The sequence below is a fragment of the Odocoileus virginianus genome, chromosome 16, assembly GCF_023699985.2.
Source record: "Odocoileus virginianus isolate 20LAN1187 ecotype Illinois chromosome 16, Ovbor_1.2, whole genome shotgun sequence".
NCBI classification, from domain to species: domain Eukaryota; kingdom Metazoa; phylum Chordata; class Mammalia; order Artiodactyla; family Cervidae; genus Odocoileus; species Odocoileus virginianus.
This window is the reverse complement of record NC_069689.1, coordinates 61014733-61039560: the sequence shown is the minus strand read 5'-3', so window position 1 is coordinate 61039560 and position 24828 is coordinate 61014733. Positions and strand designations below refer to the sequence as shown.

At 54.1% G+C, this 24828-nt stretch overlaps 1 long non-coding RNA gene across 1 annotated transcript in view; it reads left to right on the top strand.

The window, feature by feature from the left end:
- The first annotated feature begins 9470 nt into the window (after positions 1–9470).
- Positions 9471–24828, top strand: part of LOC139038762 (uncharacterized) — a 71604-nt gene continuing 56246 nt past the window's right edge. The window contains exon 1 of the long non-coding RNA XR_011491926.1: positions 9471–9744. This is a non-coding gene — a long non-coding RNA (uncharacterized lncRNA). The remainder of the gene's footprint in view (positions 9745–24828) is intronic.

The window sequence follows — 24828 nt, the reverse complement described above, 5'->3', positions numbered from 1 at the left end:
GACGTCGCTCCCCATGCCTTCTCTACTCCCACCCTGCCACGTCTGAGAGTTGGTTAGCTCTGGCTACAGGGAACTCACTGGCTTCCACCCAGACCCGGGCCAGCGCCCGTCCATCTGGCCGTCTGTCTCCCGCGACACAGGGCCCTTCGGGACCAGGCAGCAGAAGCAGCCAGTCTCCTCCATCCCCAAGCCAGATGGCCAGTCTGCTTATCGCATTACGGCCTCCCCTGGCCCCAGACCCCCGCCACCCACAGTTTGGCCAGGATCTTGTTTGGGGTATGACGGAGAAGCCCTCTCTTAGGCCCTCGCAGGAGCCTGGCCCTGAGCAGACGCAGCAGGAGTATGTGCTTGCTGTGTGACCCCGGGGAGGCCAGTTCATCCTTCACACTGGATCCCGGTGTTCTCCCTGGCACAGTGAGTGAGAACTTAAGGAATCTCTTAGTTCCTTGTAACTCGGAAAGTCTGTGATGGTTGTGATCATTTTGAACCTGTGTTGATTTCACACTCCCTGAGTGCGACGACGGGCGTGGGACCAGTGAATTCTGGCGGGCGGTGAGCGGAACTTAGAGGAAGGATTTTACCCCTGTGGACACTGGAATGTGGGCCTCTGCTCTCAGAGCGGGCAGAGCCTCTCTGCTCAGGTCCTCACAGAACCACCCCTGCCCCCAGCCCCCCAGGCTCTCCTCTGCTGCCCCCTACCCTGCAGTGATGGGAAGCAGGCCCTGGCTGGCAGAGGGGAGCCTGGCAGTGGTGTCAACGGAGAAACTTGGAGTGAAAGTAGCTGCTGGCTGAGGCCCTGGGTGTATCCTGGTCGCCCCCTGCAGGCCCTGGCATGGGGATGGGGTTGGGACAGGGCTGGACACCTGCTGGACTGGGCCTCCAGATGACTTTCTGGGTCAGAGTTTCCAGGTCTGCACAGCCCCACACAGAAATGCTGGAAGGTCAGGGAGCAGGGACCTGGAGCATGGCCCCTCTTGTCCAGGTGCAGGAGTCTTAGGATCCAGGGGAGCTGGCTCCAGGCCCTTTTCTTGCCTTTCCCCCACCCAGCCCCACTGGTCCTGTTCTCTCTTCACAGCTTCTCAGTGATTGAAAGGGTAAGTCTGGGACCCTCACAGTCCAAATTTCCCTGAGTCAAAACCTCCAGTTCTTTCCCATTGGGTCTCTATGAATCTAGACATCTGATTTCTTACAGACCTGGTGATTCTTTGCAAACAGAAGGGAACTTCTTTTCCTGTGTTTGTGTTTTAAATGCTTGGGGATGGCATTGGTTCAGGAAGTGCTGGGGTCTTAGGGAAGTGCTTCGAATGCCCACATTCCTTCTCTTGTCCCTTCTTCACCATTCTCCCCATCCCTGGTGCTCCCTCCTGCTCCCTCATGTGGGGGGGGGGGGGCTGCACCTTGCTCTGGAGTTGGGCGCTGGTTAGAGAACCTCTGGGATCGCCCTCAGAGGGCATGCAGTCCTGGCTGGGGAGGCCCTGGGCTCCAGCCGGTCCTTGCCCGCAATGCGCACTCTCTTCCTACCCTGCTCCATCTGGGGATCTGGAGGGGAAGTCAGAAGCTAAATGAGGAAGAGTGTAGAGGTTAGAGTTCAGGCAGGAACACTGACCAGGGTCCACAGTAGGGGCGGAGAGAAAGAGGGAGGGCAGGCAGGCCTTGGGAGAGCTGCCCACTGCCCTCCCCACCCCTCCCCACCCCTCCCTCCCTCCTGGGTGTTAGCTGCCTCAGCTGTAACCCTGAGCTCCTTAATCTGGTGATCAGTGTGGTGCTGGGGGGTGGGCTGGCAGAGGCTTTAGGGGGTGACAGGGGATCTTGGGAGTTGCACTCTGCTAACCGAGCATCACGCAAAGCCCGGGGATCACATTCCAAGCGCGGCTCGTTCGAGGCTGGGCCAGCGCGGGTGGCATCGTGGAGGGCTGGGCCGGCCCGCGAGCGGCGGGGTGACCCTGCGCTTTGTTTCTGTGGGGGGGGGCGGGCGAAGCTCCTGAGATGCAGCCTCTGCCGCCCTGTCTGCCTGGCTGAGGTTTTATTGTTTGGGAGCTGTCCCATCCTCACCCCAGCCCCCAAACCCTCAGGCTCCCTGTCTTAGTAGGAGAAGCTGCCTCTGAACGTGGCAGACAGTCCTTTCCCTGGTTAGCCAGGAAAGTGCTGTCCGGGCTGCTCAGGGGCTGGGGGATTTGTCCTAGGATGAATCAGGTGTGCTGGGCAGTATGCCTCCTCTGCTTACACTGAACCACGAGAGAACCTGGGGGAGGGAAGAAAATGAGGGGGGGGGGTGCTAGGCCCAGGCCCAGGCCCAGGCCCTTCAGAGCCTTGCAGCCCCCTAGGCTGGTGATGGCCCGGGCCTGGGACCCGGGCTAGAGAGGAGGGGCCGGCAAGAGGCCCAGATTGGCGTTCTGCTTCTGGCATCACTGTGCAACAGACCCCTGAATGTCTTGGAGCCTCTCAACGCTCATCTGTAAGATGGGAACAATGATTCCTGCCTCCCAGTGGAGTCACTCAGCACCAAACAGGGCTCATCTTCCTTCTGGCCCTACGGTCCGGGGCATGCATGGAGGGTCTGGGCTTCTCAAGGTGGGTTGATGCAGCCATGATTCGGAGGGTGAGGACAGTAGTGACATGCAGGATATTTAACTATGGGCACCAGCCAGTCAGGTGGCAGCTGGCCCAAACCAGCAGCCCAGGAAGGAGGGCACAGCTGGGCTGAAAGAAGTTCATTTGTCTTTGTATCTTTCTGTCCCATCACATGTCCCTTCATCAGCCATCGCACAGACTTCCCTCGAGGGCGGTTCCTGACAAGGCTGCACGATGCAGGGTCCCTGACCTCCTTTGCATTTTGAGCAGGTCAGATCTGCCTGGAGTGGGGCCCCCTGCTCCACCTGGCAGAGGCCTTGGCAGCCAAGGGCGGTGAGCCGAAGTCCTTCCCAGCTCCAGACCCTGCCCTGGCTAAGGCTCCACCATCAGGCTCTGTGGGGACAAGCTTCTCCTGGGAGCTCCCACCTGCCCCATAGCCGTTGCTCCTCCCTGACCCTTCCGGAAAGCATTGGGGGGTCAGGCTTCGGGGCTGGTCTGTGTTCTGATCCATCTCCTCATGCCTGTTTTGTCATCAGCCAGACAAGATTTGTGGTTCCTACCTGCACAGTGGTGACAATGGTGTCTTCCAGGAAGGCTTCTGGTCTCAAAGCAGCATATGTCCCAGCCCCAGGCTTCCAGCAGCCACCCCTTGACACGTGGTGTGCTTTGCCAGCAGTAACTTCTTTTATCTGATCCTTCTATGTGCCTCATTGAGTGAAATCCCTGCTTTTGAGGACACAGGGTGGCCTGGTAGAATGCCAAGTCACTTGGGAAGGCACAACCCTACCTAGCTGGTAGTCAGAGACTTGGACTTCTTCTGGCCTTGAGTGAACCCTCTCCCTTTTTGGACTTGGCAAAGGAGCATTGGCTAGGATGTAGCTGTGACATTTTGTAATTTGGAAGTTCTTCCTGCTTTTTCTCTTCTGCTACTTGCCAGTAACCCTCAGCCTAAGCCCCCTGGCTCTCAGGAAACCCAACCAGTGTGGTCTTCAAATTGCCCTGGGATGCAGGGAGACATCTTCATCCAGGGGCTTCAGACGAAAACCCAGCTCACTGCCGGCTGGGACCTGAGGCTGGGATGTGACCTGCCCTGGGGCGAGACTGTGTCTGGAGAGCACAGGTCTAGCAGAGTTTGTCCCCAGCTTCTGATCTGGGGCCTTCTCTTCTGTTTCTGTTTGCTCTAGCTAGCCTTTGTCTGGTAACTCTGCCACCAGAGACCCTCACAGTGGGCTTGCATTGTTCTCCTTGGGACTTGCCTTGTCCTACTTCCCTTGGCCAGGCCCTTCAGACTCAGAAGGTCCAAGCCCCAAGAAGCAATCCACAGGGGAAATTCTGCTTCCCACTGCCTGCCCCCGCCTCCCCAGGACCTCAGCCAGGTGGTTCTGCCACCCATATAGCTGACACAAGTGCAGGCCCCAGAATCAGGGGACATGGGCTCAGGTCCTTGTATAACCAGGGTGACGTTGGGCTTGCCCTTAACCTCTCTGAGCCTCTCTTTTCCTACTTCTAAAATGAGGATCACACCTTTCTCATAAAGTTGCAGCAAGGCAGAGCAATGATAAAGGAAAAGTTCTTCGAAAATATATAGCAGGTCTATCTTACCTTCCCATCCAAGCTGAGCCTCCAAAGGCCATGGACAGAAACCATTGCCTTTCCTAACCTGTTGCCTTTGAGTTTCAGCCTGCTCTGCTGAGGAGGTTCTGAGACAGCCTCAAGAAGCTCCTCCCCCCAGCCCCAGGGAGCAGAAATACCTACTTTCAGCCCTAATAATACCTGAATGAGATTTCTAGGACACTTTCCTCCCCAGAGGGCTGAGCTCCTTCTCATATATTATTTCTCTTATCTCTAGATTGTCCTGCGAAGTGTGATGGGACAGCCTCTTTTCAGCTTCTCTGAAAATGGAGACAGAGGAGCTGTAAGTCTTGCTTGCCAAGGTCATAGGATTGGAATCCAGAGCCATGCCCCTCGCTCCAGGACACGCACCATCATCAGAGGCGGAAGAGCCAAGCAGAAAGGGAAGATGCAGTCGCTGCTGTCTTGAAGCTGCAGCCGTCAGGGGCCAGGATGGAGGAGGAGGACTGGGGCAGAGAGCACAGTGCGGGTTCTGCTCCCACTCCTGCCCTTCTGGGACTTGGCTGGGGGCCTGGGGAAACGTGCCCCTATCCCCCACCCATCCTGCAGAGGTCTTGGCCTTTGACCTGTGGGCCACCGTTTCTGCCCTCGTCACATTGTATGCCTATTCCAGTGCAGGGTGTTCCAGCAAACAGAAGCTCCACCCCGCATCTCGGCCCCCGAGGACCGAGGGCGGCATGCCAGGTGGTTGCCCACGCAAGGGGCTCCAGCCTTCTAGGAGTTAATGATGCCCTCTCCCCAGCTGTCCTCCCCTTGGTGCTCCTCTTCCTCCCTCCTCCTGCTCACAGCAGGCAGGGCCTGGACCTGGGAGCCATGCCGCTGTGCTGTTGCCAGGGGAGCCGGGAGCCAGATCTGAGCTATGCAGGGAAAAGGCCCGGCCTGTCAAAGTGTCTGAGATGAACCGCCGCCGTCCCCGTGCAGCTGGGCTCAGACGTGTCTCTGCTCTTGTTCTGTGCCTGAGAATGGCGAAGCCCAGTGAGGTTCAAGGGCAAACTCACTATTCATTAGTCAGGGGTTCTTGACGTCCGTGTCTCCCAGGGATGGGTCCCCCCTCCCTTTTCCTCTCCCTCCTGTGACACATTCCTGGGTGCCTTTGGTGAGGGCTGCACACCCTCCTCCTCCTGCCCAACTCCTCTCCAAAGGCCCCTGAATAAACTCCCCACAAGGAGACCAGGCAGGGCAGAGACAATGGCCGCAGGAAACCATTCAGGCGGGACTCCAGCCATGCTGGCCCGTCCTCCACTCCCATCGCCCCTGTGGGCCCCGCTCCCCTTCTGACTCAGGGCACCCCTGGACTACTAGACCACACAGGCCTGGACAAGACAAAGGCACTGGGCACTGCCCTCAGGGCAACAGGCCAGTCCAGCGCCATTCTCAGTGGGCATGTTAGATGCTTCCATGACCCATATCTTACATTGCTGCCTCTTGATGCCTTTCTCCACCATCACATATCTCTTCTAAGACACTCAAACACCATTGGTGGGAAAGTATGAAATGTGGCAATACCAGAATGTAAAGGACACATGTACTTAGTTACAAGCAAATTGCACTGCTAGAAATTTACTATACGGTTAACATGTAGACATTCCCAAAGAAGAATGTACAAGAATGTTCATCTGAGCATTTGTTTTTTAAGAATGTAAAGAAATGGAAATGAACCTGTGGTTCATTCATACTGTGTGAAATACTATGCAACTGCAAAAATGAATGTGGTAGGTCTCTAAATATTAGCTGATATGGAAGGCTGGCCAGTATATATTGTTGGGAGAATAGAATAAATTACAGAACAGGCAATAGAACATGATCTTATTTGTGTGTATTTAAAAGTCAAAAATATGCTTATATGTGAAGCGATTCTGGGTGTGTGTATTAGAAGACTACCTCTGGGGGGTGAGAAGGAATGAACGCAGTCTTCCATTTTCGTTCCATGCTTGTGGGATACTTTCACTGAGAAATGTAAAGAGGCTGTAGAATATATCAGGCTTAACCTCTGTTAACCAAGTTGGAGTAGGAGCTCCAAGGGAATTTTGCCATTGGCCTGCCTTGTTTGCTTCACCCCAGAGAAAGCAAGTGGCTCAGCAGGTGTCTCTGAGGGGTGACCCAAGGTCTCAGGAGTGGGAGGTGTGGGTCTGACTCCACACACGACAGGCCAGGACCTGGCCACAGCGGCTGGAGGAGCTCTCCATTGGGCCCTGATGGGCCTGGGTGGGCCCTAGGTGGGGTGGAGGAGCAAGGTGCCATAGATCTGGACCAGGTAGCCACCCAGAAGACCCTGGGAAATCTGCAGGGTTGCAGAGTAGTCCCTGGGACCTGGGCGACACCTACAGTCAACCCAAATTAGCTGTGGAGCTTTCAGAGTGAGCAGGAAAGAAGAATTTAAAATGGACCACAGGCAGAGGGCTGCAGTGACTCCTCATAACTTTATAGACTGTCGGTATTATTGTTACCCACCCATTATATAGATGAGGACACTGAGGCCCAGAAAAATTAAGTTTTAGGTCCCAAGTCACACAGCTAGTTAGTGCCAGAACTAAGATTCAAACTCAAGTCTCTCAGGCTGTGAAGTCTTACCAGACAGAAAAGAAATCCTGTTTGGCATGGCCACTAGGAGGTCCCCAAAGCTGGAACCCCTCCTTTCCACCTCCCATTCATAGAGATATTAACCCTTCCTCTGCAAGGTCACCTCCTCAAATAGTTGCTTGCCTGGGGTCCTCCCCCAATTTTACCTAATGCCATGTAGCTCCTGCAGTATGCCTGGCCCTGGACTGGGCAGTGGAGGGGTGGGGAGGAGGATTATAGAGACTCTGGTTAGTATAGCCTCTCCTCCAGAGCTGTCCAGGGCCAGAAGTGTTGTCCAGATGGACTTCCTGGGGGCAGTAGCCTGGAGGCAAAGATACAGCCCAGCTAGTTAAGACAAGCCTGAATGAGTGTTGGAAAGTGGGGGCAAGGTACTGGGGAAGGCTCAGGGCTTCCACCTGGTGGAAAATGGGAAGTAGGAGTGGGTGGGATCAGAGGGTCTAACTGCTGCAGCCCCCCAGTCCCCTGGCTGCAGGTCACCTACACTTCTACAGACTCTGCTTCTCCCCTGACCTGATAGAAGCCTGATGGGAACTCCTGGGCCTGCCCCCATGCTTCCCAGAATCTGGCCCGATTAGGTCCTCAAGGAAAGCTGAAGCTGCAAAAGCAGCAGTCGGTAAGCAGAGATCTCACTCAGGGGTCTGGAATCACTGGGGCTCTTGTGAGGCCAGGGGCTCCTCCTGCATGGTCCTAAGGGAGGACTCAGGCAAGTTCTGCAAGAAAAGCCTCTTCTCATCCTGTAAACCTCACCTCTGTCTTCCCCATGGGCTTCCCTGGTGGCTCAGATAGTAAAGAGTCTGCCTGCAATGCGGGAGACTCGGGTTTGATCCCTGGGTTGGGAAGATCCCCCAGAGAAGGGAATGGCTTCCCACTCCAGTATTCTTGCCTGGAGAACTCCGTGGACAGAGGAGCCTGGCGGGCTACAGTCCATGGGATTGCACAGTCGGACACAACTGAGTGACTAACACACACCCCCACACACTCTTCCCAACTCACAACAAATAAAGTTTCTTTGCAAAGCCTTCCATGTGTCTGGTCAGTTCTGTGGGAAGGATGTGGGTGAGGAAAGTAAGATTTAACCACTAGCAAAGACAATTCTTGCTGTGCCAGGTGTGGTGGGTCCCTGCTATGGATCCAAGAAACCCTCCCAAGGTCTGGGAAAGTGTCTCCCTGACCTGGGCTAGGGTCATCTGGCTAAGAGGATGAAGGCCATTGGCTACCCTGCCCAAGGCTTACCTCTAGCCTTGAGGGTGGCAATCTTAGGTGTACTACCCTCAGAAGTGGGGTTCTGTAGGTTCTGAATTTTGAAGCAGCTCCCAAACCTCTATCAGTGTCTTCATTTAATCCTCAGAGTGACAAACACACCCTCCTCCATAAGACTTAATCCCATTTTACAGAGTAGCTAACGGAGGCTTCAGAGATGCTAAGAAATATGCACACGCAGCTGGGAAGCGATGGAGCCAGGCTCCAGCTCTCATTTCTGTGACCAGAATGGGATGCTAGGCTTCGTAAATCTCCGGAAAGACCCTGATAAGGTTCTCTATGAATGTGCAATATCACAGCATCCCTTTTCACAAGGCCCTGGGACCCCAGACAATTATCAAGACTTTCCTGTGCCAGGCACTGTTCTAAGTGCTTACTCATGTCCTAAATCATGGTTTAATCCTCAGACATCCCTATACAAAACGGACACTGTATTAATTCCTGTTTAACCAACGGGGAGAGAGAGGCTGAGGTAGCTGGTGGGTGCAGGGATGGGTGCAGCCAGGATGTCAGCACAGGCACACCTGCCCAGATGCCAAGCATTCAAAGCCCTGCCCACGCGGCCTTCCTAGGTGCCTGACGCCCTACCAGCCTCGCCCTGCCCGGCAACCACAGGGAAACGTCTCTCATCCCCGCTCCACCGCGCCCAGGGGGCTGCGGTCAGGGCCGCAGGCGACGAGGCGGGGTGGGCCCGGCCGTCCGGCAGGCGGCGCTGCCTCGGGGCGCCCGGCTCCCCCCCCCGGCGTGCCGCGCTCCGCCGGGCAGCAGGCTCGGGGCCCCAGGGCCCAGGGAGGAGCCAGGACCCCGGGCGGGAGGGAGAAGACTGAGGGGCGCGCGGCACAAAGAGCTTTTTATTTAAATTTGTTTAGAGTTTCGCGAATTTGCATGAAAAATGTGTGAGAAAAGCCAGCTCCGGTGACCTCATCCGCACCTGCCATTAACGTTCAATTAGCGGCTGAATAGCGGCCGCCGACGCGACGTGCAGAGAATCCGGCCGGCCCCGCGCGGCTCTGGCTGCGGGCCGGGCTCGGGGTGGGGTGGGGTGGGGTGGGGTGGGGATGGAGGGCGGGGGCGCAGGGCCCGCGCCTACTCCTGCGGGCGGGAGACCCAAGGCCTGGTTCGCACCCCGACTCTCCGAGGGGGAGGGCAGGAACCCCGGTACCCTCGAGCCCAAGGCCGCTTGGGGGCGCACCGGGTCCTGAGGGCACCTGGGGAGGCAGGGGCTCCCTCCCGGCGCCGAAGAGGCCGGGTTCGCCCCCTCCCCAGGAGGAGAGGTGGACGGACGAGCCCCCCGTCCTAGCTCAGATGGGTTCCCTCGCCACCTTCAGGACAAAGTGTCAAGTACAAGTTCAAGTTCAGGGCCAGCCCCGGGGATGGGGGTGGGAGTTGGGGGGGGGGGGTGGGGGTGCGCCAAGCCTTCCCCGGCCGCCTTTGTCCTTCCAGAGAGAATCGCTCCCAAGTCCCCTCCGGGCGGGGCCCGACAGACGCCCCCGCCCCGCCCCGCCCCGCCGAAGCCGCCTCCTCCCGCCCGCGCGGCGCCTGTCCCCTGGTCCCGGCGCCCCAGCTCGGGGCCACCGAAGGGTCTGGGGACTCGGGGCGGGGTGGGGGGGTGGGGAGGCGCAATCCGAGTCCGTGGGAGCCTCCCCAGCCCCGCAGTCCCAGCAGCAGACCGAGCTCGGTCGGACGGGTGCTCACGCTTAGGTAAGAAGCCCTGGCGGGGTTCGCCCGCACCCCTTCTGCCCCGCCCCCCAGCCCCGCACTCTGGGACCCAGAGGAACAGGGCGGAGGGCAGTGTGTTGCCACGAGAATGGGAGGCTGGGAGGGAGCCCCGCCGGGTCTGGGGGCGGGGGCGCTGCCTCTCTAGGGCTCTGAGGGGTCCCAGGCCTGGGGCGGGGGGCACAGAGGGCAAGGGTGCCCCTTGTCTATCCGGTGAAGTCGCCGGCCTTTCCCAGGGGCGTCCAGTTCATCCATCTCTGGCCGGCTTAGCTCCTTGGTCTCCGCTTCTGCGCGCTAGTTCTGGATCTTGCTCTTCCTCGCCTTCTCAGATTCTGCAGGAGGGGCCCGCAGTTTAGAATCTAGTTTCCCAGGCCCTGAGGCCGCTTCTGGAGAGCTGGAGGGGCGTGAGTGTGGCTCGGTTCTAGGGAGAATCAGCTATGGACATTCCCTCCCCCCACATCTCCAGCACCTAAATTAAGGTCCTGGGCCAAATGGTGGTGGGTGTGGTGGGAGTGGGCTGTGATTTAGTGGCGGTGCAGGGGCCCGTAAGATATCCTCCCTTTTTGTGGCTTAGGACTTCTGGTTGTTCCTACTGTGGCTGGTTCCTGGATTCTGTGCAGGGACAGATGTTAGCTGGTACCTCACCCACCAGCACACTGTGAAGCTGAAAGGGCACAGGAGGCCTCTTCTGAGGGGCCCAGACCTTGCCGTCCTCCCATTCCTGCCTTTCATTGTCAGATATTCATTCTGAGGTTGTTTATGTACTGATGTTTTACACACAAGCCTAACATCCATGTTATGTGGTTTCTAAATTCACAGCCAGTTAGAAGCAGCAAGATAAAAGGGGGGAGATGGGCTTTTCCCTCAATTCACACTGTTCCACTTCTGCATTCCTTCCCTGCTTCTCTGTGTAGTTCCCAGATTTCTTACTGCTGGAATTCTAGTCATGATGAAGTTTCTCCTTCTAAGAATACACTCCTTCCCATTTTCACTTGGCCGAACTTTAGCAAGTGTCTCCTCCTCCAGGAGATCCGCCTAGATTTCCTCCACATCTCTGCTTCTCTTAATATCTTCAGCTGCACTGCCAAGGGCTTGGTACAGGATAAATGAAATGGTTTTTGGATGGATTCATAAAAAAAAAATCAAGTACATATAAATTTAGGAACCACTAAGGATTGAGGGTTTTTGCTGTTGTTGTTTTAAATAAACACTGGTTCAAATTGAGAGATCTCCCAGGGACTGCTTCCCTCTGTTCGATTACATACAAGGTCTCATTCATAAACAAGCATTAACAGGAAAATGCTGGGTCCATGTACTCTGTTAAAAAGAAAGGGAAAAAAACCTGTGCAAATTGCTTTAAGATTTTAAAAAGAAGAAATGCCAGAAGGGAGGACTTCAGCCTCTGTGAGTCTTTCCCTCTCCATCTAACCCAGTCCTCTGAGGGCTTGGAGGGGCTGAGGTTTCCTGAGCTGCATCAGATCTTGGGCCCTCCTGCAAGGCTTCAGCCAGGCCACCAGGAAGTTGACTAAAAATGGAGCCTGTGACCTACCTAGTGCATGTCTTTTTGCTCCCGATGATTCATCACTGACAAGCTGATGTCAGAGGAGCCTGGGAAGATGTTTACATCTTTTTAAAAAAAGGAAAGGAAACATTTTTTCCTTCAAAACCTTCTTCAAAGTCTGCTCTAGACCCTTCCTCTTCCTCGTGAGAACTTCTGGTCTGAGTCTAATCTGATTCTCTTCAGTTTATTGTGACATCTTGGATAAACTGCTTTTTTTTTTGGTCCCAATAGCCAAGATGCCCAATTCATGGAGGGGTAGAATGAGGAACTTTAAGGCCGCAGTTCGCAGAGGGCAGTGTAAACACTACTCTGATATAGGCTGAGAAAATAATTTATAATTTATATATATGAACTCAGCCCTTCCAACTAAAGGAGACAGGGTCTTGTTATTACCCCCCTTTTACAGAAGAGAAAACTGGGATGTGAAGGGGTTAAATAAACTGTCTTCAGTGTCACAGCAGAAAGCGGTTCAGGTGGGCTTTGAATTTGGGCAGGCTGTTTTATTTTATTTCTTTGAAATAATTTTGTTGGAGTATAGTTGACTTACAATTTTCTGTTAGTTTCAAATTCACGGTGTTTGATTACCAACATTTGAGCTTTGTGTCTGAGCTAGTCACTGCACATGCCTCCCAAATCAGCGTTCACATGGACGCTCTTGCTTTCCTTATCAGAGAAAGAAGGTAGAGGGTGAGGGTGAACAGCTCAACCTTTGGAATCTTGTGTTACCCTGGCTCTCTCCCTTACAAACTATATGACTTTTGCCAGTTCTCCATTACCTCATCTGTAAAATGGGCTTGTAAATCAATCTCAGGGGCTTGTTGTAAGGATAAAATATGTTGTGTTTGGTCCAGTGCCTGAGACACAGTGAATGTCTCCAAGAGGGAAAGCTATTATTTTTTTAACAGCAGTCTTCTTTAATGATGATGATGTTACTGTCACCTTCCATTATCAAAAAGCAACATTCCCTCCCCCTCAGAAAATAAAACACTGACACTAGTTGGTCTCCACATGCTTCAAGGCATCTGAGGAGGTGTCTGGATTCTGGTAGGACAGCTGCTCCATTCTGTACAAGATAACTCAGACCCCCAGGAGGGCACACAGATCCCCAATGTCTTTGAAGGTGATGAATTAAACACAGACCCTTAAAATCTTGTCCCTTCTGGAGTCTAACTCCTTACAGGGATGTTTGTATGTGGAGGGGGATGTTCAAAGAAGGACTTTGTAAATAATCAAGAGAATTAGAGGCTGAACCAGAAGATGACTAAGGAGAGAAATCTGAGATGAAGAGTTCTCTTTTTTTTCTTTCTTATTTTAATATCTGGCCATTGCCTCTTGATGAGGAAAATAAATGAACACTAGACCCTGCTACAGAAACTGACCTGATCAGTGGGGACACTTCTTCCTTTCACTGACTTAATAGTTATTTAGTGAGGGCTTGTTCTGTGGGCAGGCATCACTTTTAGGCACTGGAGCTATAACAGCAAACAAAACAGAATAACCCCTGCCCTTGGGGAGCTGACAGTTGTGTATGTGTGTATTTAGAGAGGACTTTCCCGGTGGCTCAGGGCTGCCCTGGTGGCTCAGCTGGTAAAGAACCTGCCTGCTAATGCAGGGGTTGCAAGAGATTCAGATTAGATCCCTCGGTCTGGAAGATCCCCTGAAGAGGGAAATGGCAACCCGCTCCAGTATTCTTGCCTGGAAAATTCCAAGGACAGAGGAGCCTGACAGGCTACAGTCCATGGGGTCACAAAGAGTCGGACATGACCGAGTACACATACATCTATTCCTGGTGGCTCAGACAGTAAAGAATCTGCCTGCAATGTGGGAGACCCAGGTTCGATCCCTGGGTTGGGAAGATCCCCTGGAGAAGGGAATGGCTACCCACCCAGTATTCTTGGGGCTTCCCTGTTGTGTTGAAAGGGGGAGAAAATGTCAATTGTTTTGTGCAGTACACCCCTACTCACCTCTGAACAGGATCCCTCATAGTGGGGATAGATCAACTGGGCCTCCCTTACTTGCTCACCCTTCAGAGCCAAGGGCATGTGTTTTCACACAGCTGTTTCTGTCTATGGGTGGAATTGAGGAGAGAGAAGGGGAGAGAGAGATGACTCAACTTCCTTCCATATCAGAAAATAAGTAAAGGATTGAAGCAGAGATTCCTCGGGCAATGTACTCATCAAGTGGGCAATACACAGGAGTCCTGCCCTCCTGCATCCCATTCCCGGACTCCCTGGACCCAAGCAGAGCTGTGATTCCGTCAGTGGTGCAGGAACAGAAATGGTGACCATCAGTGGAGGAAACCAAGAGGGATGGGAAGGGGTGAGACTGCATCCAGGGTCTGGGAAGATCATTTTAACAGTTTGCCCATGCCAGCATGCTTCTAGGTGCATTACATATATATGTGAAGATTAGCTCAGTTACCCTTAATTATTATCAATCTCTGTTTCAGAGATGAGGCAACTGAGGCCCGGAGAATAAAGTGGCCCAAGGCCACAAAGCTAGTAAATGGCAGATCTGGGTCAGATTTGAACCTAGGCAGCTTGGCTCCACTAACTCCACTATCATGCTGCTTATCAAAGGACCAGGTTTCAGAAAGAAATGTTCACTCCCTTGGGAGGACACCAAGCATCCTCAGAAGTCTGCAGGAGTTCCCAGTGTGGCCCTCTCTCACACTTATTGGAGCCTCAGATTAGAGATGTTAAGGGTCTTCTTTGAAAACCCTCCTCCCTTGGCAGATGAGGAAACTGAAGATGGGGAGGGTCTTTCCCCAAGGTCACTGTCAAAGCAGACATCAGACCTGTAGTCTCTTGTACATCTCAGCCCACTCACTGCCTCGCACGTCCTGCATGTCAAGATGTTGGGCTGAAGGGCTGCATCCTTTACTGCAGACTCTTCATGGTCAGAGAAACCTCATCTCTTTCATCATAAGCCCAGAGGGAAGATGTGAGATGTTCAGGAAGGAGTGGGCTTCCTCGGGTTCCCCCACAACAGGCTCCATCTTGAGTGCTACCTTGTCCGACTCCATCCATCGTGAGCCTTGGTGCTGTGAGGAGGAAGCTGGTGTGTGAGGTAGACCCCAGGAAGAGCCAACACACACCGAGGCCAGCAGGTCAAGGAGTCCGAATTCTACTCTGAAGCCTTCTGGTCAAAACTTGGCATTCAGCAGTGTGCACTCTACATCAGTCACTGGGAGGGTGATGGGCAGGATGCTAGGTTACTGAGATATTCCCAGCTTTTCCAGGAGCTATCATCAACTGATCAATGTATGAGTTATTTGTGATGAAATGTAGCTGGAGTAACTAAACCCATAGGAGACTCCTGCCCTAACTTATTCCAAAACTTGATAAAGCTCTTCCTGGTGAAGGGGTTCTGGCACTGGCGGGTCTAAGGTCGGACTTAGGGGGGCACCCTATTGAGGGACTCTGCCCAGGGTTCCAGCTTAGCAGGCCTCATGGCCTAACTCAATAGACTGCATAGTGGGGCTTTGCTAGAGCGAGATGTCCCGTGTCCACATGAGCACAAACTGCATTTGCCCAAAAGGCTTCCTTAGAAAAACAAACTTTCAGCTGGGGGAAGCCAACCTGAGGAGGGCCAAAGATTATATCCGGGCTTATCTACTTCTCCAGGAAGTCTATTCATTCTATTTTTCTGATGTGTTCTAAATCTGTAATGCTAAGAAAGTCAATCGTGGGCGTTAGCATTGCTGGCCCTCCTCCTGGTCACACCTGCATCTTTTGGGTGCGCGTTAAAGGTCTTGGGAATAGAAATATAAAAACTGCCTTGTGATGCGTCATCTGTAGTCTCCACCACCGCCCGCACTCGTTCCAATCTTTCACTCTTGCCTAAATTTGGGGCACCACGCCGGGGCCAGCAGCGTTTTACAATAACAACAGGGGAGGCCGAGCCGCGCTGCATCTGTCCCAGGTTCGCCTCCAGGGCCCTGCGGTCTCCACTCCATGCCTTTCGGGTGTAGGAAGTGGCACGGCTCTGTCCCGAGCTCCTTAACTGCCCCGTACCCCTTACTCCAGGCTGCCGGGCAAAGAGGCTACTTGCATGACCTTGGAATCATTGCGACACTCCAAGGAAGGGGCCGCATCTAAACATTTCAGGCTCTCTGAGGCTAGCGGCCCGCAATCCCCTTAGAGCAGGGGACACAGGCTGTAACCCTGGAGAACACTGTGCCCTGGAATCCAAACTCAGGTCCTAGCAGGAGACACAAGGGGAAGCTTTGCTTCTCTGTTGTTGTTCAGCCCCTAAGTCATGTCTGATTCTTTACGACCACATGGACTGCAGCACACCAGGCTTCCCTATCCTTCACCATCTCCTGGAGTTTGCTCAAACTCATGTCCAAACTCAGTGATGCTATCCAACCATCTTTATCCATTCCTTCTCTAGTGATCCCTTTAACCTAACCGCGGCTCTGGATTGCACTGGGCTATAGACAGGCTGATGGTCGAGCGATCTGGTCCGTGGGTGCTGGACTGGCCTCCGCCTGCCTCCCTGCCTCACCTCTGGGTTACCACTTTCGGTGTGCGTTCACATCCCAGATGGCAGATTTTCTGGGGAATTGAGATTCTTATATCTGCAATTTATTCTAAGCCCAAGGTTCCAAGAAAAATCTATAATGAACATTAATGTCTACAATCGCCTGGTCAATCTGCATCGAGTGGCAGAGCTGCCTGGTTCTTATTCGCAGTAGAAAATGAAAAAAACTGCCTTATGATGGGTCAGGTCAGGTTCCTGCCTGTTATTTACAGTCAAAAGAATTTTTCTCCCCACCAGGAATCCAACTTGCTTGAAATAGATTTCTCTTCTCTGATTCTCCAGACTGGAGAGAAATCTGTTTTCAAAACAGTTTTTTTTTTTTTTTTTTTTTTAAAACAGGCAACCAGACAGTCTGAGGATATCAGGCGAACAGGTCAACAGTGTCCCCTCCACTGTCTGAGTGCCCCAGACCCCTGGACATGGCCAATAGGAAGCACCCTAGCTGCCTGGGGTGGGGGTAGGGCCCCAGGGGGTGAGAGACACAGGTTGCCCTATGGGACTCCAAGGGAGATACTTGGCCGCTCACGTCCAAGCAGGCTGGGGACCCGGCTCTCAGTCCCCCAAGGCCCGCGCACCAGCTGCGCTCTCCTCGCGCGCCGAGACGCCGATCGTGGGCAAAAACTGGCGGTTCTTAGGGATTCCAGAGCCACTCCGAGGGCGAGATCGGATCTGTCCCACGACCTTGGCGCCAGGAAGCTGTGGAAAGAGACAGACCCCAATTTTCTCCCCTTGGAGTTGAAACAAAACCTGAAAGCCCGAGGTTACCCGCACGGCCAGAGGTGGCGCCTCGGCGGCGGGGGAGGCTCGAGCCGCGTGCCCGCGCTGTTCCCAGGCCCGGGTTCTGTGGCTTTCCTAGTTGTTGAGTTACTTAGCTGGTTAGCTAATAGCCAGCTTACAGGCAGCGTTTACACAAATGCCCAGTCTGGTCTCACGCTGAGTCCCTGCGTCCGCCAGACCGAGAGCTGCCCGGCTGGGCTACGGGAGGAGGGACGAAGGGGAATTCTTGGTAATTAGAGGGGAGGTTTTCCCGGGACGCCCCTTGGTGAAGTGGCCTTGGCTTCGGACGGGGAACAAAGGGCTAAGGTGCCTGCGCGCCGCGCGCCCTCGGGGCCCGGCGCGGCCCTCATTCACGCCCCTCCCCACGCCTCTGCGGCCGCGGGCTTTGTGCGCTCGGGGCGCGCGCAGCGCTGCACCTGCCCGGCTTTAAGTACCTTGGCGAGGCGGCGCAGGCGGCTGTTCTAATCGCCATCTCCAAAGTACCTGCTCATGAATAAACACCAGCCCCATTTATCAGGTACTTAGCGCTCATTGTGAAGGGGAAATTGGCCCTTTTCTGAAAGTGTCTATCTTCAACCCATCTGCACAGTCGTGGCTGCAGAACTTCCCCCACCCTTTAGACACACACACACACACACACTCGCAACACGAGACTCCTCCAGGCTAAGATAAACTCGCTTTTCTTCCGGTAAGTGCGTGATTGAGCTGCAACAATAGATGGAGAGGAGGAGGCCGCTAGGTCAATAACCCACCTCTCTCCCATTGACAGGAGTCAGCCTGCAGAATGCCCGGTCTTCGGAAAGGCTTGTCCTGTGTTCTGGCTACGGGGTCTTGTGGACACCCGTGCCCAAAACCCACAAGTCCCCAAACGTGGGGCCATATATTGGAAACGCTGGCCCGAGGTGTCCGTGGTGCCTGTCAACCTTGGCTGGGGGCCCGCACGTCTTATCTTCTGCTCCCCTCTCTCCAGGAGTGCCCCATACCTGTGTCTGACTGTTAAGGCGTGAGCACGCAGGACACAGGGTGTAAGGATCTGCACGGTACAGGGAGAGGGGGCCTTTTCTGGCCCGGCTGGGCCGAATGGTAGCTTCTGGCAGAAGCGGCTGAGGCTTCTGCCTACGCAAAGGAAGAAAACGGGAGGCTGGCTAGGCCCGTACAACCATGGCAGCTCCGCAGAGGGTATAGAAGCAGCGTAAACAGGCAAAAAAAAAAAAAAAAAAGGATGCCTTCAAAGTCACACCAGTGAGTTTATAAAGGCATTTCGTCCTGGGGTCTTGCTTGTTAGCCTCTAGTCTATTCCTTCCAACAATTGTACACGGGCACGCATTCCCAGGGCTCTGTTTCCTGGGTGGAATTCACCAGGAAATACAATCGATTTTCTGGACCTGTGTGCGGCCACAGACAGCTCTGAAAATGAAAGTGTTTGCTAAGTGTGGAGATTTCACCAATCGAACGTTTTAAAATGGCTTTGTCTTCATTTGGCTCCCTGGAATTTATTGTTTTACAAATAGAAGCCCAGAGCCACTGTCGAGAGCCCCGCTCAGCCGCAGCCGCCCAGTCCTTGCTTGGCTTCTGGCGGAGGTCCCCCAGGGTTTAGGAACCCGGGATATTTAGAAAAATCGCATCTTATTGGGGTTTCGTAGCCCGTTCCCTTTATACTGAACGCAGGCAGCCACTGCAAATCCAGGTTCCAGTCTCTTGCCAACGACTGTGTAGAACCCTTGGGGTCTTGCTATGCTGCTGACGGGTGTGACCGGCTCGACTCGGGGGAGACCTGCGGTGGGGACTGGGTTCTCCTCCAAAGACGGCGAAGAACGCCAGGTCTGAGCACGAGAACCAGGGGCTGCGGCGGAAGGAGCTGCGGTAACTCTGGCTTGCGCTTCTCCCCAGAAACGCCAGTGACCCCGAGTCCCTAGCCCCTGCCGATGCCCACGGCAGGCCCACGGAGATCCTACCCGAGCTCTGGCGGCGCCATCCCGCCGAAGAACGCAAGCTCGGTCTCGCTGTAATTCACCCAAATACAGCCGCTCATTTTTGGAATCTTCTAGAAAAACAAAAACAAAAAAACCAAGATCCCGTATCTCTTTGTGATAAGAGGGAGGTAACTGATGGGGTGAGCCTTTGGCGTGAGGGCAGACAAAGGAACGATGAGGGCGACTTCGGGAGAAACGCTCTAAACTAGGGACGACTCGAAAGTCCCTTGTCTCCAGTTTCTGGCTATACCTTGGCCTCGGGTGGCTCCTGTGTTGGGAGAACCCAGGCACTTCTGCGCCGCGGCTTTTGGGCCGCCTCCAGCCCACTGCGGCTCCTTTTGTGGCCGCGGGGTCTGGCGGGAGCCTTCTTCGCCCTGTGAACTGGGGCACCAGGCCGCGGGGGCGCCTCCAGGAGGGCCGGGTGAAAGGGGTTCCCTCTCGCCCCACAGGGCATCCAAAAACTCCTTCTCCGCCGGCGAGAGTCTACCCCACCTCACGGTCTAAAGGTTGAGTGTCGCCTCTAAGTTTTATGTGGAGAAAATTCTGGAATTCGAATTCGTTGCTCCCATATATTTGCGTTGAATAAACTGTGGAATCGCTGTGTGCGCTTCCACAGGAACCTATGGATTTCCGGGCGGCTGACTGTGCCTGGAGAGTGAGGGGCTGAGGGATAGGGGAGCGGGAGGAGCGCGTCCCCAAATACTGGGAGTGATCACCGAGGCGCGGCTGAAGCCTGATTTGGGGGCGATAAGGGCTCAATCCTCTCCAGGCGGCGCCCCCGTTTTCAGCCTTCTCAGCCACGCCCTTGGTTCCCATACCTGCTGTCCCTCGGGGCTCCGATCCAGCCTCCCCAGGAGACCTGGGAGGAGCGGAGCTGAACCGGATCAGGGCCCCGCGGGTCCCGAGCTGTTTCCCTTACCCAAAGGTGCAGCCAGGCCCGAGGCCTGGACAGTCGTTTGGGAAAGCTACAATCCCCAGGCGAGGCCCTCCGCTGGAGACTTTGGCCGCAGCGAAGGTCATGAGCCAGGTCCGCTCCACGCAGCGTGGTTTGTCCTCAAACAGCCTCTCCAATTCCTCCCCGCATTTCATTTGGGCTCTTCTGGACGAGTGGCCCCCGGGGAGTTTCTCTGTCCCCAAGAATCGAGTGCACGGGGCTTCCAGTCCGGGAAGTTCGGCCTAGATAAACGCCCCAAACAGAACTCTGCGGAACCAGACTTGAGGAAGGAGCAGTGCAAATGCTCCCGCGGGAAGGGAGTGCAGAGGTCACGCGAAACTTGTTATTTGACCTCAAAACTAAGCTTAGTAGACCCTTGCGTGTTAATTCTACCTTGGAGGTACTGGTGGCCCCTGAAAATTCGACGCTGCAGTTACCATGGACCTCTTAGAGGGGATGGGGAGGGATCTGCCATCCCTATTCCGTCTGGTTTTCTGAAACCTCGGTTCAGTGAATCAATCCCGCCTGTATCTTAAACCCAAGCCTCTTTGGTTCCCCAGTGATGCCCGCCCACCGCGGCGCACGTCTTGGTGCCTAAGCCCAGAGGTTCTCACTTGCACTTTCTGTCCCCACTACTTTCGGGGTGGGGGTCGTGCCCCTATAGTCAGCAACTAGCCTTGGCGCCGCCGTCCAGGGAGGAGGGGCGACAGCGGCCATGGCTGACCCCCGAGGGTAGGGGGGCGAGGGAAGTCTTCTGAGGCTTCGGGTCCCCGCCTTCTCTGCATCGGGTGGCTGGAAGGAAGTTTCTTTCCTTTCTGGGGCTTCTTCCTGGCTTCTTCGGCTGCCCAGAGCCATCCTCCGCCCACGGCTCAGATGGAAACTCTGAGGCCGGTTGGTTCAGGTTCGCCAGCAGCTGGCGGCGGGCCCCTGGCCCCTGACAGTAAGCCCCATCCGCTCAGTCATTCCCGGGGGCTCACTGAGCGGCGCTGAAAGAAGTGTGTGTGTGTGTGTGTGTGTGTGTATGTGTGAGACCCCATGGGCTGTAGCCCTCCAGGCTCCTCTGTCTATGGAATTCTCTAGGCAAGAATATAGGGATGTTAGAGATCGCGAGAGGAAAGGGGCGGCGAGGCCTTGCGGTTCCCACGCTCCCTCTGCGGAGTTTACTTTCGCAATCTCCGTTCCAGTCTGGCCAGCGCTTCCCCAGCTTTCTCAGCAGAGCGCAGTACCGGGGCCAGTGGATTTCGCCGCGCGGACTCTTCGGGTCAGGCCCGAGGGTCAAGTGTATTCGTCCGGCCTCCTCCGGGCGCGCCTGTTCCAGATCCGCCGACAGAGGGCATCCCGGGCAGAGGAAGCGCGGGGTTGGATGTCTCTCCTGGGTTCCGCGCGCCACACTATGGGGCTCTGTGGCGTCCTAAACCCGCCAAGTCGCACGGATGGAGCCACAGATAGGCGAGGCTGAAGGTGGGTGGGGTGAGCGTAGCGGCAGCGCCACCTGCAGCGGGACGCGCGCGGATGCAGGCCGCTGGACTCCCAGGCCCGCCCTGTAGTCTGTAACCCTGCGAAGAGGGGAAAATCGTGACCGTGTCCACTGTGGAGAGCACACCTGAGTGCAGAGACAGGGAAGGCGCGGGAGGAGTAACCCCTAACCCTTGACTCCTCCTAGCCAAGGGGTGATTTTTCACAGTCACCCCTTTCCACTTATACATGCCATGCACAGACACAAATACCCCTTTGCTCCTCCAAAGACACCCCTTCTCACACACTTCCGTAGATACAAATACAGCACCACACAATCTGCAGACACATGTACCCCTAGCTGGAATTTTCTAGAATATTTAGTCCAAGCTCCTCCTTTTAATAGTAGGGAACTGAGGCCCCAGGTAGGAAAGAGACCATCCGAGGGCCTGAAGCAGTCAGGTGACACCAGTGGCATAGTCCCTTGGCTGTGTTCTAAGCCTCAGTTTCCTCTGCTGTAAGCACTGAAATTGTACTAAGTCTGTGGTTTGAGGGGACGTGTCTAGAGGGATATGTTTGTGTCTGGGAAGCAGCCTGTTTGTCCATGACACAAACGGAGACATACATGAAGGAGGAGTGTGTGTCCATGCAATGGGTGCCTGTGAAAATATGGCAGGGCCTGTGTGTGTTCACCCAGGAAGGGGTACATGTGTCTGTTGATTGTGTGGAATTGCATTTGTGTCTACAGAAGTGTGTGTGAAGGGGTGTGTTTGGAGGAGTGGAGGGGTATTTGTGTTTGTGCATAGCATGAATAGGTGGAAAGGGGTGACTGTGAATATTGGCACCCTCGAAAGGAGGGAGGGTGAGTATGTGTGCACACTCATGTACATGCACACTGCCCACTACCCCCTCCCCTCCACCCCCACCCCCCCCGCCCCCGACAATGCTTTGGAATCTGATGTGAGGCCTGAACCTGCCCTATAGGAAAAATGAATGAGGGGTGAGAAGGCTGAGGGGCCCAGTCTCCAGGGTGTGGCCCTGCCCCAATGCCCAGCACGCTCTAAGGGGCTGCAATTAAGCAACGCTTCTCCTGGGCTTGGGAGGAGGAGGAGGAGGATTATGGCAAATTCATTTCTATTTTCCAGCCCACTAAGCCTGCAGTGCGTCCCTGGTGTTAGCATGAGAATGGGCCGGGCTCTGTGAACCCCTCCCGACCTACTGACCCCTCCCCCCCAAGTGAATAGCCAGACCCGAAGCCTCTCCAACCAGCTCCTGCAAAGCCACGACTCCTAATCAGGGTAATTTAATATATTTTAAGCCCCCGGCGGCTTTATTTTCCCTCCTTTTCGAGTTTGTTTTAGGCATTCACAGCTCTCACCCCGTCATTAGACAGCCTTATTTGACGGATGGAAGGAGCTGCTATGAGACCACAGCCCTTTGTGTCCCCCACATAAGCTGGGCTTCCCTGTAATTAGAATGGTATTCCCAGCCATTGAGGCCTTTCATGAGACGGAACAAAAACCCGCCCGGAGATGAATATCCCCCAACTCTCAGCCTCCTGGCCGGGAAAGGGACTGCGAGTTAAAGGGACTCCTTGGGGGAAGATGGTCTGGAAGGAAGGACAGCCTATGTCCTGCCAGGGTGAGTAATTTAGGGGCCATGGGGGGTGGGCATCACACAAAGCCTCTGTGAGGTTGCCTGTAAACAGCAGTCACCCATACTTACTCTCCTTACATGCTCAGCCAACCTGGGGACCTGCCTGGGCTCAGCCTCTGTAGTCAGAACATTCTCATATGTCCATGAGGCTGGGGAATATGGAACACGCTGGGGTGTGCAGGAAAAACACATGGGCGTACAGAATCATCCAGACCCTGACTGAAGTATGGTCTTGCAGTTAAATACACAAACACCCCTAGTCATTCACATATAGTCTTGGGATTACATTATAAACACATATACACACATGAGTAGATGCATACATACATGCTCAGCTACAAAATGACAATTGTCACAAAACCAGGTTAGAAAAGTTTGTAAATATATACACATACCACATGCACTGTCACCCAGATGTAGAACCAATTCATCTTTGTCTTTGTCTTTACACATTCATACTATCCACCCAGATGGGTTTTTTGTGAACACACACACACAATTCTTATACACTCATGCTACTGTTTAGTCGCTAAGTCGTATCAGACTCTTTGTGACCCCAGGGACTGTAGCCCACCAGTCTCCTCTATCCATGGGATTTCCCAGGCAAGAATACTGGAGTGGGTTGCCATTCCCTTCTCCAAGGATCTTCCCAACCTAAGGATCGTACCCCTGTCTCTTTGACAGGCAGATTCTTTACTGCTAAGCCACCAGGGAAGCCCCTTATACACTCATACATACGTGCATATACATATACCCCTAGAGTTTTCTGGACCCCATTTCTTCTGTGGCTCTAGGATATTAACCAGCTTGTGCACACTGTGGTGATGCCACACCTCTCTCCTTTCCCAGGATATAGCCTTGTTTCTGGTCATGTTCTTGGATCCTGCCTAGCCTAGATGGAAATCCAAGAATGAATCTCTGTGTTCAGATACAGAGACTGTCATGCACACACATGTGTGGACATATGCACATCCTTTAGCTCACACTGAAGTGAAAATACAGGAAAATACTCTGGATCTGAAATGCCATTATAGTGTCATTTTAGCATTGCCAGGCCAGCCTCTCCCAGACATTCATGACCAGACATTCAGAAGAGTTTCAAGAGTAAGCCCCAACAAACTACCCCCTGTGTGTGAATTCAACTTCTGCGTGGGCTGGATTCTCCTCTGGGGCTCAGGTGGGTTTCCCTATGGAAAAAGAAATCTCCCTTTTCCAGTTTTCCCCTTCCAACTGGGCTCCAATACAATCTGTAGTTTTTCAGAGGTCTCAGGAAAGGCTCAGTGGGTGATACTAGGTCTAGGAAGCTACAAATGGAAGAACCCAGCCTACCAACTGACTCACAGGGGAAGCACTCCCATGGAGAAGTAGTGAGTGCCCCATTTCCAGGAGGATTCAAATAGCGACAAGATAATCAGCAGTCATCTGATCCCAAAGCAGGGATGCTTTGGGGGAATTTGTTTATTAATAGTTCAGCCCCACCTGTACTTCTGTGTCAGATCCTGTGCTCCGAGCTCAGAGTACAATGATGAGTAACATACAAACCTGTCTTCAAAAAAACTTAAGGCATCTTGGACTTCCCTGGTGGTCCAGTGGTTAAGAATCTGCCTGCCAATACAGGGGACACCAGTTAGATCCCTGGTCCAGGGAGATCCCGCATGCTGAGGGGCAGCTAAGCCGGTGCACCACGGCTGCTGAGCCTGCACTCAAGAGCCCAGGAGCACAACTACTGAAGCCCATGAGTCCTAGAGCCTGTGCTCTGAAACAAGAGAAGTCACTGCAATGAGAAGCCCTTGCACTGAAACTGGAGAGTAGCCCCCACTCACCACAACTAGAGAAAGCCTGTGTGCAGTGAAAAACAAGCAAACAAAAACACACCCAGCAGTGCCAAAAATAAAAATAAATACAAAACCTTAGAGTCTTAAAAGGGGCGTGCATGCGTGCATGCTCAGTTGGTCAGTCTTGTCTGACCATGTAACCCCATGGATTGTAGCCCACCAGGCTCTCTGTGTCCATGGACTTCTCCAGGCAAGAACACTGGTTGGGTTGCCATTTCCTATTCCACTTAAAAGGGGCAACCACATCCAATATTTGGACCTGGAGCAGGGTATAGGCATGACACTGGGGCTGAGTAGAAGGCAGTGAAACGAGTTTCTAGTTTCCACATTGGA